At 41.5% G+C, this 13,422-nt stretch overlaps 1 protein-coding gene across 10 annotated transcripts in view; it reads left to right on the top strand.

Annotated features, from left to right (window-relative positions):
• IRAG1 (inositol 1,4,5-triphosphate receptor associated 1) overlaps positions 1–13,422 on the top strand; it is a 154,234-nt gene that overhangs the window by 20,920 nt on the left and 119,892 nt on the right. For 5 of the 10 annotated variants that reach the window (XM_074230314.1, XM_074230315.1, XM_074230306.1 and 2 more), the window contains exon 1: positions 114–4,338. The exons of 4 other annotated variants lie outside the window; for them this stretch is intronic. The gene's annotated coding sequence lies outside the window, so the exon portion shown is untranslated. Of the gene's footprint in view, positions 1–113; positions 4,339–13,422 lie in introns of those variants that run through there. One more of the 10 variants, XM_074230303.1, reaches the window with a different exon arrangement.

Raw genomic sequence — 13,422 nt, 5'->3', positions numbered from 1 at the left:
GTATATTTATATATTTATGTTTTTATTTATATATATTGACATATTTATATATGTGTATATTCAGTGTGTTTCAATGTAATTCAATTTTATGCATTTAAAAGTATTATTCTGAAAAGGGCTTCACTATTCTGAAACAGGCTCCACTAGATTGCCAAAGGGGCTCATAACACAGAAAAAGTTCGGAATTCCTAATTTGGTGTAAGATCTAAAGAAATGTAAAGATCCAGCAGATTACTTTGTTCCCTTCTCTCAGTTTCATGTATTAACTAGCAACCAGCACTTAAATGAACTCTGGTTCTCCCTTATACTTTAAGGAGAAGCCTTTGACTTTTTCTTCTTGTTTGTTCACAGTTTCTTGATGACCTTTCCTCTCTCTCCTCTCCTTTGTCTAGCTTTAGTGGGTCTCAAACTTTTTGGTCTTGAACCCCCTTTAGATTATTAAAAATTGTTGATGTTCCCTTTTGCTTATATGCATGAGCTTTATTGATGTTTACTATATTAAAATATCTTGATTTTATTATGAACATAGTTTTAGCTTTGACAGCCCCTGAAATGTTCTTGGGGATTCTAAAGGTCCCAGGACCACATTTTGAGGACTGATATTCTACCATCTAAAGAGGATATTAATGTCTCTCTGCCCCCATTACTGTACTATTACTGTGCTACTCCCTTTTTTTTTTTTGAGGCAATGTAGTTTAAGTAACTTGCCCAAGGTCACACAGTAAGAATCAAGTGTTTGAGGCCAAATTTGAACTCAGGTCCTCCTGCCTCCAGATTCAGTGCTCTATCCACCTAGCTGCCCCCCAAACTTCTTTTTTACAAATTTATTTTAAATATTTTATTATTTCCAATTGCACGTAAAAGATAACTTTCAACATTCATTTTCTTGTAGGATTTTGATTTCCACATTTTTCTCCCTCTCTCCTTTTCCTCCCCAGGGAGTAACCTGATATAGGTTATACATGTTACTGTTAAACTTCTTTTAAAAATTTCCTATGTCCCATTCTCCCCTCCTTGTCTTGAAAGTAGATAGTGAAAGTGATAGAAGTCTCAATTTTTCAGTGAAATATAAAGGTAGGTTCTCATTAGGTATAGTATCAAAGGAAGGTATAAGGAGAGGAGGTTTGAAACAATCACTATGGTGAGCAGGATACAAGAATTATTTAGGGAATGGAGGAAAGGTTATTTTGCTAAGGGCCCAGCTGAGGTTAGATAACAAAATTTTGTAGCCAGGGGCAGCTGGGCGATACAGTGGACAGAGCATTGGCCCTGGAGTCAGGAAGATTCATTCTCCTGAGTTCAAATCTGACTCCAGACACGGACCAGTTGTGTAACCCTGGGCAAGTCACATAATCCTGTTTACCTCAGTTTCCTCATTTATACAACCAGCTGGAGAAGGAAATGTCAAACCGCTCCAGTGCCTTTGCTAAGAAAACCACAAATGGTATCACAAAGAATTGGACGTAACTGATAGCCATCAGCATAGTGTCAAGACTACCTCCAGGTTGGATCAGTAGCATATGAGTAGAATCAAGAGAGGTGGAAGCAAATTAGTGTTGGGTTTTGGCAAGCCAGGATGGGCTATCAGATAATCCTGCTGCTTTTCACTGCCTTCTCCTGTGGTTGTCTCCCTTAGTATTCAAGGACAAAATACTTGTTCCCATTTTTCCCTTTCCTCAAAAGTTAGACAAGCCCACATAACTCTTGGTCTTTGTTTTATGCTCCCAGACTCTTCCTGCATTTGATATTTTCTTTCAGCTCTTGCCCTATCCCTGGGAAGGCTTTGAGACCTCCAGCTGGTCCCAGAGAGTCAGCTGTGACCCTGTGTCCCTTTCTAGTCTGGGAGATTCCTAAGGATCTGGCAAATTCTGGGTCTCCTGAGTGTTCTCTATGACATGTGAATGAGAATAATAATAATAATAACAGCGATCACAGATCTAATACTTTAAGTTTTACACAGTTTTGCAAATAAAATCTCACAACAACCTTGGGAAGTTGATCCTATCAAAATCCCCATTTTACAAATGAGAAAACTGAGGCTCACATGGCTTGCTCATGGTCCTATAACCAGTACATATTGGAGATAGACTTTGAGCCTTTGGATTCTACTCCTGGCATTCTACCCATTATATCTTCCATTGATTGTTTGTGGTCATAGTTGAAGCTCTGTGCCAGTATATGATTATAGATGTGTGTATGGATGTCATATAAACATCAGAAAAATGAGATTCAGCATTGAGAAGCTTTAATTAGCTATTTAGGTAATCTCAATTCTCCATGGAAGAGAGAAACCTAGGAGACAAAGGTTCCAGATACTCAATCACCTGTTAGAGTTGGGAAAGCCCTCAGAGATGATGAAGTTTAATCCCCCATCAGCGCTACAACTAACGTGGAGTGACTGAACCTTTGTTTCAGATAGCCAAAATCTAGTGTTCTGGATCTCCTTGTATTCCTTCATAGATGGAGCCAACTGAACTTAGTATCCAACTAGCTAGAAAAATTAGTTAAAAGAGAAGGTCCCATGTGATAGCTTCCTTTTCTAGCAGTTCCATCAGGTGTATCTCTTCTCTGACTCAGAACTGTCCTGCCCAGTGGTGGCCTCTCCATCAGTCATTTCTTAGTGTCTCAAGGTCTCTCCTATTCTTTCCCCTTTCCCATCCTCCCATCAATTCCTTTAGTCTTTCTCTCCTCCAAAAGACCTTATGTCCTAAAGTCCTAGGTCACATCCTGAAATGTCACCTATTACAACTGAATTTGACTTTAAAAGTTGATTTTGAGGATGTTTTTCATACACTACTCTTGTGGCATTGCTTCTCCTGGTTATCACAATTGCACTCACAATTAGCTCTGGTTCTCACTATTTTAAAGGAGAGACAAGGATGGGAAACACTGGTTGGTATGGGGACTGGAGGGGGCAGGCTAGTAAAGGTAGAGCCGAGATCACTTTAACCTGAATATTTCAAGGTTCTTCCTAAAAAGTGCCTGCCATCTGTGATGATGGGGACCAGCTCAGATGTGCTGGACTGAGGGCAAGCAGGCTCTCTAGAGTCAGTTATGAAATTCTCAGTGTGAACATCTACACCTCCTAAATCAACAAATACTGAAAAGCAGTATGGATTGTTTAGACTTAAGAAAGTGATAGTGAAAATGTTAACACTGCAGCTTAAACATAAAGTGTGTTCTGTGTTCTTCGGGGGGAGGAGACAGGGAGAACTGGTTGTTAAACATTTTTGATTATTGTACATATCTAATCTAATCAGATGAGGGAAGAAAGGGAGGTAGAAAAATATGGAACTCAAGCTTACAAAAAGATGAATGTTGAAAACTATCTTTGCACGTAATTGAAAAAATAAAATAAAATAGCATTAAAAAATGAACATTTGTATGGATCATACAAATGGGATCCATGAATCTTTGAATACTATTCCTCAACCCAGTGAAAAAAACATTTTTTTTTCAGGCGGATAGAAGGCCAATACAGTCCTTTTAGTCTCTCTTTTCTTAGAGATCAGGAATTGGTCCCAGCAAGGGAAGAATAGTTAGGTGGAGAAGGCCCGGCTGAGGTTAAAATTGGCGTCAGCTTCCCTGGCTTGGATCAACTTCCAAGGGATGGAAGGAAGGGTCTTGGGCTCCTTGATGGGTTAGCCATTGCCGGCTTCCTTCTGCTTAAGAATTTGAAGTAGGGCCAAGGTTCTGGGGGCACACTGCAGCCCCCTGCCCCAATCTCCTTTCCTCCTTGGTGGAGGCATTCGGAGGAAGACCCCCTCCAAGACGAGTCTGCTTCTGAGCCAACAGATCTGAGGATCCTTTCAGGGCCCAGGGGCACCTTTTAGAGACCAGCTGCTTGTGTGGCCAGAAAGAGGAAGATAATGCCCATGGGGGGGAAGCCACAAGCCCCCTCAGGACTGGCTGAGCAGGCAGAGAGTGTGTGGAGAGCAGGGGGAAGGGGGGAGAGAGTGACTGCTTTTCCTTCCCTGGCTGAGGAGCCATGGTCCAGTCCCAGGCCAGCCCTGCCTCCTGGAGCCTCCCTGGGGGGCTGGGCTTTAGGAGTCCCTGAAACAGGAGAAAGGGGCTTGGAAGAATCTGAGGCTTTCTATCCTAGCTCCCTGCCAGGGCAGGCCAGGCAGGCAGCAGGACTAGGAGAGCGGAGGGAGGCCCCGAAGGGAGCAGCTTCCAGCCAGCAGAGCCAGATGCAACATTGACCTTAAATGGTAAAAGCTCCCCAGAGTGGCGAGAGGCTGGCCAGAGGGGGAAAGGGGCTAACTCAGACTTAGGTAAGGAAGCAGGGCACCAAGAATAACCTGCCTCCTCCTGGGCACCCAGTCTGACTCCTTAAAGGTACAGTGCATCCTCATTGTCTTGCTTCATTGACTAGGGGGACTTTTCTTTGTGCTGAGTTTTGACTAGAGTGTGTGGGTTTGGATTTTTTTTCCCCTTTAAAAAAGAGGGAGGGGGATGAACCTTGCCAGACAATGTTAATCAACTCTGTTCTACTTGTAATAAGTGAGGAAGCCCCAGGGTGAGAAGAGAAAGACCAGGTGCTGGCATCCTGCCCTGGGGAGCTGGGAAGGGAAGGGGGGGCTGAATGGAGGTAGGTGAGTGGGGGGAGATGTCAGCCTGAATGATGAAGGCCTTAGTTCTCAAAGCAAGGTTCATTTGGAGTCGGGTGAGGGCTCACTGTGACAAGGGCCAGGGGCGAGGGTGAGGGCTCCCTTCCTTCCTGCTCATCCTCAGCATGGCAGTGGTGGCTGGGCCCCACTCTGGGTCCAGAGCTTCCATTCATTCTTAGACTCATTTCCTACTACCTAGATGCATGGGGGCAGCTGAGCCTCGGTAGCAGGTTGAACGACTTGTCATCATCCCAGGAGGGGAATCTCAGTTATTTGCTCTGTTGTAAGACTGGGACAAACATCCACAGCTTCAGAAGATAGACCTGCACACCATTCCTCTTGCAGCAGCAGCAGCCAGATTCCCCTTTTTATAGGACACCTTAGCAACTTTCTTGAATTTATGAAACACATTTTTTGAGCCTGTACTCCTCCTCAGGTGTCTGGCCAGATTCTCCCTGGAGAAAGATAAGGTCTTGGTCAGACTGTTAGAAAAGCTCAAGGGCAAGAGATTTCCAGGGGAGGGGATGGGGGGGGGGGGGGCTCCAGACTCTGACCAGATGCTGGAAAGAACCTCCTCAGGCTCTTCCTGGTAAAGGACTGATTCTTTTTCCTTAATGAAAAATGTTTTCATCCTGAGTCTTTGGATCTTTGAGAGCTTTGGTTTCTACCTCTATACAATGTGAAAATTATACAAAGTCAACCTCAGTGTACTGAAAGAGTCAGGAGATCTGGATGCTAGACTTGGGCAAGTAACTTCTCAGTTTCTTAAGTTCTCAAAAAACTTCTCAGTTTCCCCGTTTGTAAAATAGAGAAATGCTGATCTTAGTCCTTTGATTACATGAACTGCATGGTTTCTTCTAGCGCTAAGATTGTATGAATCTATAAAATCATGCTAGGATTGATTGGTAGCAAAGAAAAGGTGCCTAAGGGGGAAGGAGACACAGGGCTCTAGACAATATAAAAAGTTGTTATATGTTTGTTTGATAGTTAAGAGCTCGAGTGTCTTTCAAAGGATAAACGAAAGTCTCAGCGCATCTTGTCTCCTAAGAATACTTTTAGGGGAAGGATGGATGCTTGTTCATTGCTATAAGACAGGAATTCTTACCCTTCTGGTAGTCTGGTGAAACCCTTTTTGGAATCATGTTTTTTAAAAGCCTCAAATAAAATACATAGGAGTACAAAGAAAATCAATTATATTGAAATATAGTTATTTCAATTTTTCAGTTTTTTAAAAGTTCACAGATCCCAGAGCCATTGTTATAAAGTAATACAAATCTCCTAAATTTTTTTCCAGAATAATGAACTCTTAGGTCAGTAAGGAACCAGTATGGTTCTTTAGATTGGAACTAATCAGTATGATTCCTTTCAAGTTTACTTTCTTAATTCTTGGAGAAACATAAATTGTTGAATCCTCCCTTGTGAATTTGGTACTATAGTTATTCTTAGCCTCAGGTTATAGATAAAGCAGCAGAGACTGGGTGAGATTAAGTGATTTGCTCATGGCCACACAGTAACTATCAGGGTCAGGATAATAGGCTGTCCTGATTCTTGGTATAGGACTCTAACCACTAGACCACAAATGAGAGAGTGGAAGTGACAGCTAAAGACTGAGGAGAAAATGACATAGGAAACGATTATTATTATTTCTTTTTGCCTGTTGAATTCTATAAGATAACATCCATTTCCTAAGTGGACCCTTTGACTTCTGAGACTTAGATGATGACTTAGAGAGGGGACCAAGTTCTTGGTAACTCAGAATTTATAAACAAACTCAGTAGCAATAATAGTGACAAGCCTTAGTGACCAATCAGCTTATTATTAAATGCTTACTTACTATTATGATACTAGGAATACAAGAGAAAATTGTATTGAACTACAGGTATTCTGAAATTCCCTCTGCCCTTGAGAACCTTAGCAGAAGCATAAGTAAGTAGGTACAAAATGAAAACAAGGTTGGTCTTGGAGGGGAATGCACTGGCTGCAAAGGTTTCTATTGTAGCAGAAAGATAATTTGAAATGAGAGTATAGAGGGATAAAATATGATACAAAGGTGAACTCGGGGGAAGAGTTTAAAGATTTAAAGAATGAAGACTTTTAGAACAACCTCTACTGAAACTGATGTGTCCAGAGGTTTTCATATTGTTTTATTTCAGTCTTTCCATAGATTTGCCACCCCTTTGTGCAGGACACTGAGTCCCAGGAGAGCTTTTAAATTAAGAGTTAGAAAGAACCATAAAAATCACTGAGTCCAATTCTTAGATTGGAGTCCAAATCTTCGTTTGGGCACCCAGAAAGATAAGTATTTTGTCCAAAGACACACAGGAAGAAGTAAGTAGTCAGGTACTAGAAGGTGGGATTTGAACTCAGGTTCTCTGATTGCAAAGTCAAGGCTTTTCCCAATAAACTACTAAAACCTGGGAAGGATTTAATCCTTTAATACCTGGTCAACTTTTTTTAAACTCAGAAACAGACTGTTGGTTCATCTCATTTACCAGGTTAAATAAGGCACTGATATTTAACAGATTCTACCTCTGAGGCTTAGGACACTAGCTGATAAGCACTTATTAAGTATCTGCCATGTGTCAGATTAGAATCTTTCTCCTCCCCTTCCTTATTCTCTGAGGAGTCTCTGGCAAGGCCAATGGTCTACATAATACCACCAGACTGTCCCTTCAGCCATGTTCCTGTTGCCTGATTATGGATGATGCTTTTCAAGGGCTAAGAGCTATTCCAGTTCCCTTAAGGGGATAAAAAGTAAGGTTCTCCTTCGTGGTAAGGAACAACAGGGAAAGAACTGAGCCCACTCTGTTGCATTCCTCCCTCAAATTCCCTAGCATTTATTTTGAATGTGCTTGTATGTACATATATGAATATTATAAAATGTGCATTGTTCAGTTGTTTCAGTCATGCCTGATGCTTTGGACCCCATTTGGAGTTTTCTTGGCAGGGTTACTGGAGTGGTTTGCCAGTTTCTTTTCCAGTTGCTTTTACAGATGAAGAAACTGAGTCAAATGGAGTTAAGTGACTTGCCCAAGGTCACACAGTTAGTAAGTGCCTGAGGCTGCATTTGAATTCATGTCTTTCTAACTCCAGACTCTGAACTCTATCCATTGCTCCACCTAGAGTGTTGTTTGTGTGCCTGTGTGTCCGTGTGTGTGTGTGTGTGTGTGTGTGTGTTTGTGTGTGTTCTATCTCCTAAATACAATGTCAAGTTCTTGGGGACAGTGTGTTTCAATTTTGTCCTTATTTTCTCAGCACTTAGCATAGTGAATGGAGGTCACAAACTAAATGCTTACAGATTGAAAAAATCTACTCGCTGAGATCTGATCTTGAGGGAAGTATAAGCAAGACTAAGACATCATTATCTGGGAAGGAAGATGAGATATATATATACACACACACCTGAAAAGAAAACTGATTATGTAAGATGAGAATGATATAAGGCAGCTAGGTGGCTCAGTGGCTAGAGGGCTAGGCCTGGAGCCAGGAAGACCTGAGTTCAAATTCAGACTCAGACACTTACTAGCTCTGTATCTCTGGTCAAGTCACCCTGTCTGCCTCAGTTTCTTCATCTGTAAAATGAATGGAAGAAGGAATGGCAAACCATTCCAGTATCTTTACAAGCAGCAGGAGCAGCTGGTAGTAGTAGTAGTAGTAGTAGTAGTAGTAGAAACAGCAGTAGCAGCAGTAGCAGTCGTAATAATGATAGAAATAGTGGTAGCCATAGTAGTAGTTGTTCTTCAGTCTTTTTTTTTTTAGATTTTTGCAAGGCAAATGGGGTTAAGTGGCTTGGCCAAGGCCACACAACTAGGTAATTATTAAGTGTCTGAGGCCGCATTTGAACCCAAGTACTCCTGACTCCAGGGCCGGTGCTTTATCCACTGCGCCACCTAGCTGCCCTGCCTCTTTTTCAGTCTTGAAGGAGACCATGACATCAGGAAAGTGATACCATGACTTGCACATAAAATTGATCAAAATGAGCCCAGTGACCTGACTTAGTAAGATCAGGATGATTGGTGAGCTTTACCAAGAAAACCTCAAACAGAGTCAAGAAAAGTCAGACATGACTGAATAACAATGAATTAAATAAGGTACAAATTAAGGGTGGGATGAGCTGTTTGCATATTTAAGTATCTATATTTATTTTTATTTATTTATTTGTATTTAGTGATTCAGAGGGTTTCATCCTTGACAATGATATTAGAGGGACATTTCTTGAAAAAACTTGGGAGTTGCCTTTCATGATTTCTTCAAAAATTTGAAGGTGTAAGAGAACAAGCATGCTGTGGGTAGGGAAAAGAGCACTGGTTAGAAAATCTGGGTTTGTGTCCCCGTTCCATACCTTACTACCAGAATGATCTGAAAGGCCAAGTCACTTGGCCTCCCTGGGCCTCAGTTTCCTTATTTGTAAAATAAGGAAACTAGATAAGATGATTTGGTTCATAGGCTCATAAATCTATATTTAGAAGGAACCTTTCTATTATAGATCCTTTTCCACTCCTCCATTTTGGAGATGAGAAAACTGAGTGACTTGTCCAAGGTCACTTGGCAGCAAGTGTTGGAGAAAAGATTTGAACCAAGCTCTTCTGACTTGAGAGCTAACATTCTTTCCTAAGATTCCTTCCAGATCTTTTTAAGCCTGTCTTATAGCTTTCCTTTACTGACGAGCAAAATGATGCTATAGAATATGCTCTGATGGGTCTGGAAGTTCAGAATAGATTTTAATCCTTGTTCTTCTGTTAACTCACAGACAAGTTGCTACTCTTTCTCCCCCATCCTTTCTGGGGTCTCAGCTTCCTTCCCAGAGCCGATTGGGTTTGATGCTTCCCAAGATCCAGCAGGGACAGGCTGAGATTGTACTAAAGACATTCTCGTGGCATTTCTAAAGCTCCAATGCTTAAATCTGGTCATGGGAGCCCATCTCAGGGATTATTTTGTATATTCAACAACAGCTGGCTGTGTTGTCTGGGGAGGATGGTTTGTTCAAAAGGAACAGACCTATTATTGTACACAGAAAGCCCCACTGAGTGGGTGAGGCACCATATCTGACTCTGGAAGACTGTCTGACTTCATTGTCCCTTAGAAGGACACGAGGGAGACCAATAGGCTCCACATGAGTCAAAGTTGACATTTCTTTAAGTTTACAGACCAATATGTTTATCCTACTCGAACCTCCCCATAAGGTGGATGTAGGTAGTACCATTATTGTTAGGGAGGCAGTACAGAATAGTGGAGAATGCTGGATCTGGAATCAAAAGACCTGGATTCAAATCCTGTCTCAGCCACTGGGTGATCTGGAGCTAATTTTTTAATGTCTCTGCTTTTTTATTTCTTAAATGAGGGGTTTGGATTTTTCAGTCCCATTTTATAGAGGAATTATTCAATAAACATTTACTTAGTATGGACTATGTGCTCTCTTTCTCTCTATATATATCTATATCTACATATATATGCATATGAATAGGTATGCATGCTACTATTGCTGTTTGTTTAATAAACATTTATTAAAGACAATCCCTGCCCTCAAGGAGCTTACAATCTACTGGGGGGGGGGGGTGCAACAACCAAATTTCTACAAAGCAAGCAATAAATAGGAAATAATTAACCAGAGGGAAGGTGCTGTAAATAAGAAGAGTTAGGGCAGGTTTCCTGTAGAAAGGAGGATTTTAGGAAGGACTTGAAGGAAACCAGGGAGGTCAGTAGTCAGAGTTAAGAAGGGAGATGTTTCCAGGCATGGGAGACAAAGAGAACATCCAGGGTTGAGAGATGGAGAGTCCTGTTTGTGGGACAGTCAGGAGGTCAGTGTCACTAGATTGAAGGGTTCTTGGCCAAAAGTTAGATATAAGAGGCCTGGAAAGGTAGGAATTGGCTAGTTTATGAAGGTTATGAATGCTAAACAGAGAATTTTATATTTGATGCTGGAGGCAATAGGAAGTCACTGGAGTTTATTGAGTGATGATGGTGGTGACATGATCAAACCTGTGCTTTAGGAAGATTCCTTTAGTGGATGAATAGAGGATGGATTGGAAGGGAGAGACACCCCAGCATCTTTTCCTTTTATTCCTGAGATTTCTACCATTCAATATGCTGAATATTCAATGAAGTGGCCACCATGAATTCAATTCAATTCAGTCAAAACAATCTTTGCTAAGGACTTGCTATGTACAAAATACCTACTCCATACCTTTTATTCAACTTATTCCCAAACTTCAAGTCTATTGTGGGACTGAAAAAGGGCCACATAGACTAGGGAGACCAAGCTCCCTTTCCCCTTTCCTGCCAGATGGACACTTCTTCCTTCAGACCCCTGAATGGAACTGGAAGAAAATCTCCAGCCCAGCTGTCCAGCACACAGAACAGAGTGGATGCAGTGCTGACCTGGAAGTCCTTCAGGTTCAAATCATTTCTCCAGACAAGTCACTTAATCTTTCACACTCTCACACTCTCACATTTTCCTCATCTGTAAAATGGAGATAGCAATAACACCTTTGACTCAGGGTTGTTTTTGAGACTTAAATGAGATAAAGAGTATAGAGCATTTTTAGAAAACTTTAAAGAGCTGTATAAATGTTAGCTATGTTGATGGTGATGCCAAGGTTATTATGTCAGCAATCACTGCCCAGATCCTTACAATGGGAGAGGTCTTGGCTTGGCTAAACAGCAGAGTTGCATAAGAAGTCTGTCCGTCCCTCACTCTCTGACCTCTCTCTTATCTTCAGTCTTAAACACTTGAATTTTCTGCTAAGATTCTTTAAAATTATCCCCCAAAAGTGCCTTAGTCCTTGGTCCCTTTTGAAATCCAATAAGCATGTATTTATTAAGTACGTGATTGTTTACCTGTTATTGTAATTGGTGCCCGTAGATTCTAAGGGAAAAAATGAAACAGTTTCTGCCCTCAAGTTGCCTGCACTCTATGTTGGAGGTTACAAAATGGACACAAGTGAATATGATTTACAGTCAAAATAATAGATGATAAATTCAAGAGGGAGAAGGTGCTAGTTGTCACCTGAAGGAAACTAGGGATCCTATGATATGGAGCTGAAGTGGAAGTGTATTCCAGGCAGGAGGGACTACATATACAAAGGCAGGGAGGTTGGAGATTAATGATATGCTTAGGGAAAGTGGGAGGCTAGTTTGACTGAAATGAAAAATGCAAAAAGAGGAGTTATATGAAGCAAACCTGGAAAGAAAGGTGAAAGTCAGATAGGGAAGGATTTTAAATGCCAGAGTGAGAATTTGGTATATTTATACAGTATATAAACATTCTCTATTTTATCCTAGAGGCAATAAGGAATTGGAAGTTTTTTGAGGAAGGAGATGTCATGATCAGATCTGTGGAAGGCAGAGTTCAGAGTTAAGGGGCATTTTTAGGGCAGGAAGCCTAGATAATCACAATCAGTGGAAACCCTTCATTGGGATTTATGGTTTACTTGAATTCAAGGGAATCTCAAAGGGCAGTAGTTGGAGAGATGGATGGAGTAGCTGCCTAAAACCCACTTAAAACCCCCCTCCCCTCCCCCTCCCACCAAGGCTCTCCCCAGCAGCCTCTGTCAGCCCCAAAGGACTGATACTTGTTTCCTCTGTGGAAAGAATGTACGGTCCACTTGGATTATTCAGCGGAGAAGGATTTTCTATTATCTTGAGCTAAATTTAGGTTGTTGAATACATGGATGGGGTTCGTGCTGTCCCTCCATCTTTGTTTTCATTGCCCAAGGTCTGCCATCTTGGTAGACTGGCAGCAGCATCCTAGAAGGAATAAGACCACTGGAGTGATGAACCTCCGGGGGATGCCCCCTGGGGTCCCAGAAGCCTCTGACCCATTCCACATACAGAAGTTTCCAAAACTCAGCAGCAAGTCTGTTGGAAAAGGGTTTTAGTTTAAAGCCTTATTAGTCAAAGACCTAGAAGAAAAAAGTCTGATGCTCATACTTCCCAATTATCTCAGGGACTTTCCACAGTTGTTCTATTTAAACTAAAGTCAGAGGCAAAATCTCTGATCCCTGAATTTCAGACAAGAAGCCCAGCACAGGCTTCTGACCTGTTGGCTTTACTAACACAGGGGACTTTTAACTCTCAACATCATACATACAGACAAGGTGACCTCTGACATCAGAGCCCTGAACGGTCCACCCTTGTAGTTCTTCCTGCAACGTCCAGATGCAGGGCTGAGCAGGCTTCCATCATTCTAGAAGAAGGTCATGATATCAGGGAGGTGATACCATGACATGCACGAGAATTGGATTTGAGTGAGGGAAGGCTGTGTAAAGTCACCAGTCTCACTTTCTCCTCTAGAGCCATCAGAGTCTAGTTGGCAGATAAGAATCAGGATGACTAGAGATGACCCTGGAGATGAGGCAATCAGAGTTTAAATGAGGTTCAAGGTCACATAGCTTGTCAAGTAGAGAATGCCCCCAAGTCCATGTCCAAGATGCAGGCCTCAATGATTTCTCAAGATTTTATAGAAAATTAAAGAAAACAAAAGAATATAATAAAAGAATCTGAAGCTGCTAATGTTCCCTAGGACATAAATGTCAAACACAGTCAGCATGAGGTCCACATCACTCCCAGCAGAGGTCAGATTAAAATGTAATTGGGAGATATTTAACAAAATAAAATCAAAATTAAATAGAACATAGATAATATTGATATGTGGTTTTCTGTGTTGATAGGTGGTCTTCAGGGATCTTTATGTATAGTTTAGTAACCCTCTCCCCTCCTTCCCCAGTTTCTTTGTGTTTGACACTACTGTCCTAAGAGATCATCTAGGCTAAAAAGAGAAAGAACTCCCTAACCTCAAGGTGGTTGGACAGCT

This window comes from Macrotis lagotis, chromosome 3 (genome assembly GCF_037893015.1).
Source record: "Macrotis lagotis isolate mMagLag1 chromosome 3, bilby.v1.9.chrom.fasta, whole genome shotgun sequence".
Lineage (NCBI taxonomy): Eukaryota > Metazoa > Chordata > Mammalia > Peramelemorphia > Peramelidae > Macrotis > Macrotis lagotis.
This window is presented reverse-complemented; position numbering and strand designations above follow the sequence as displayed.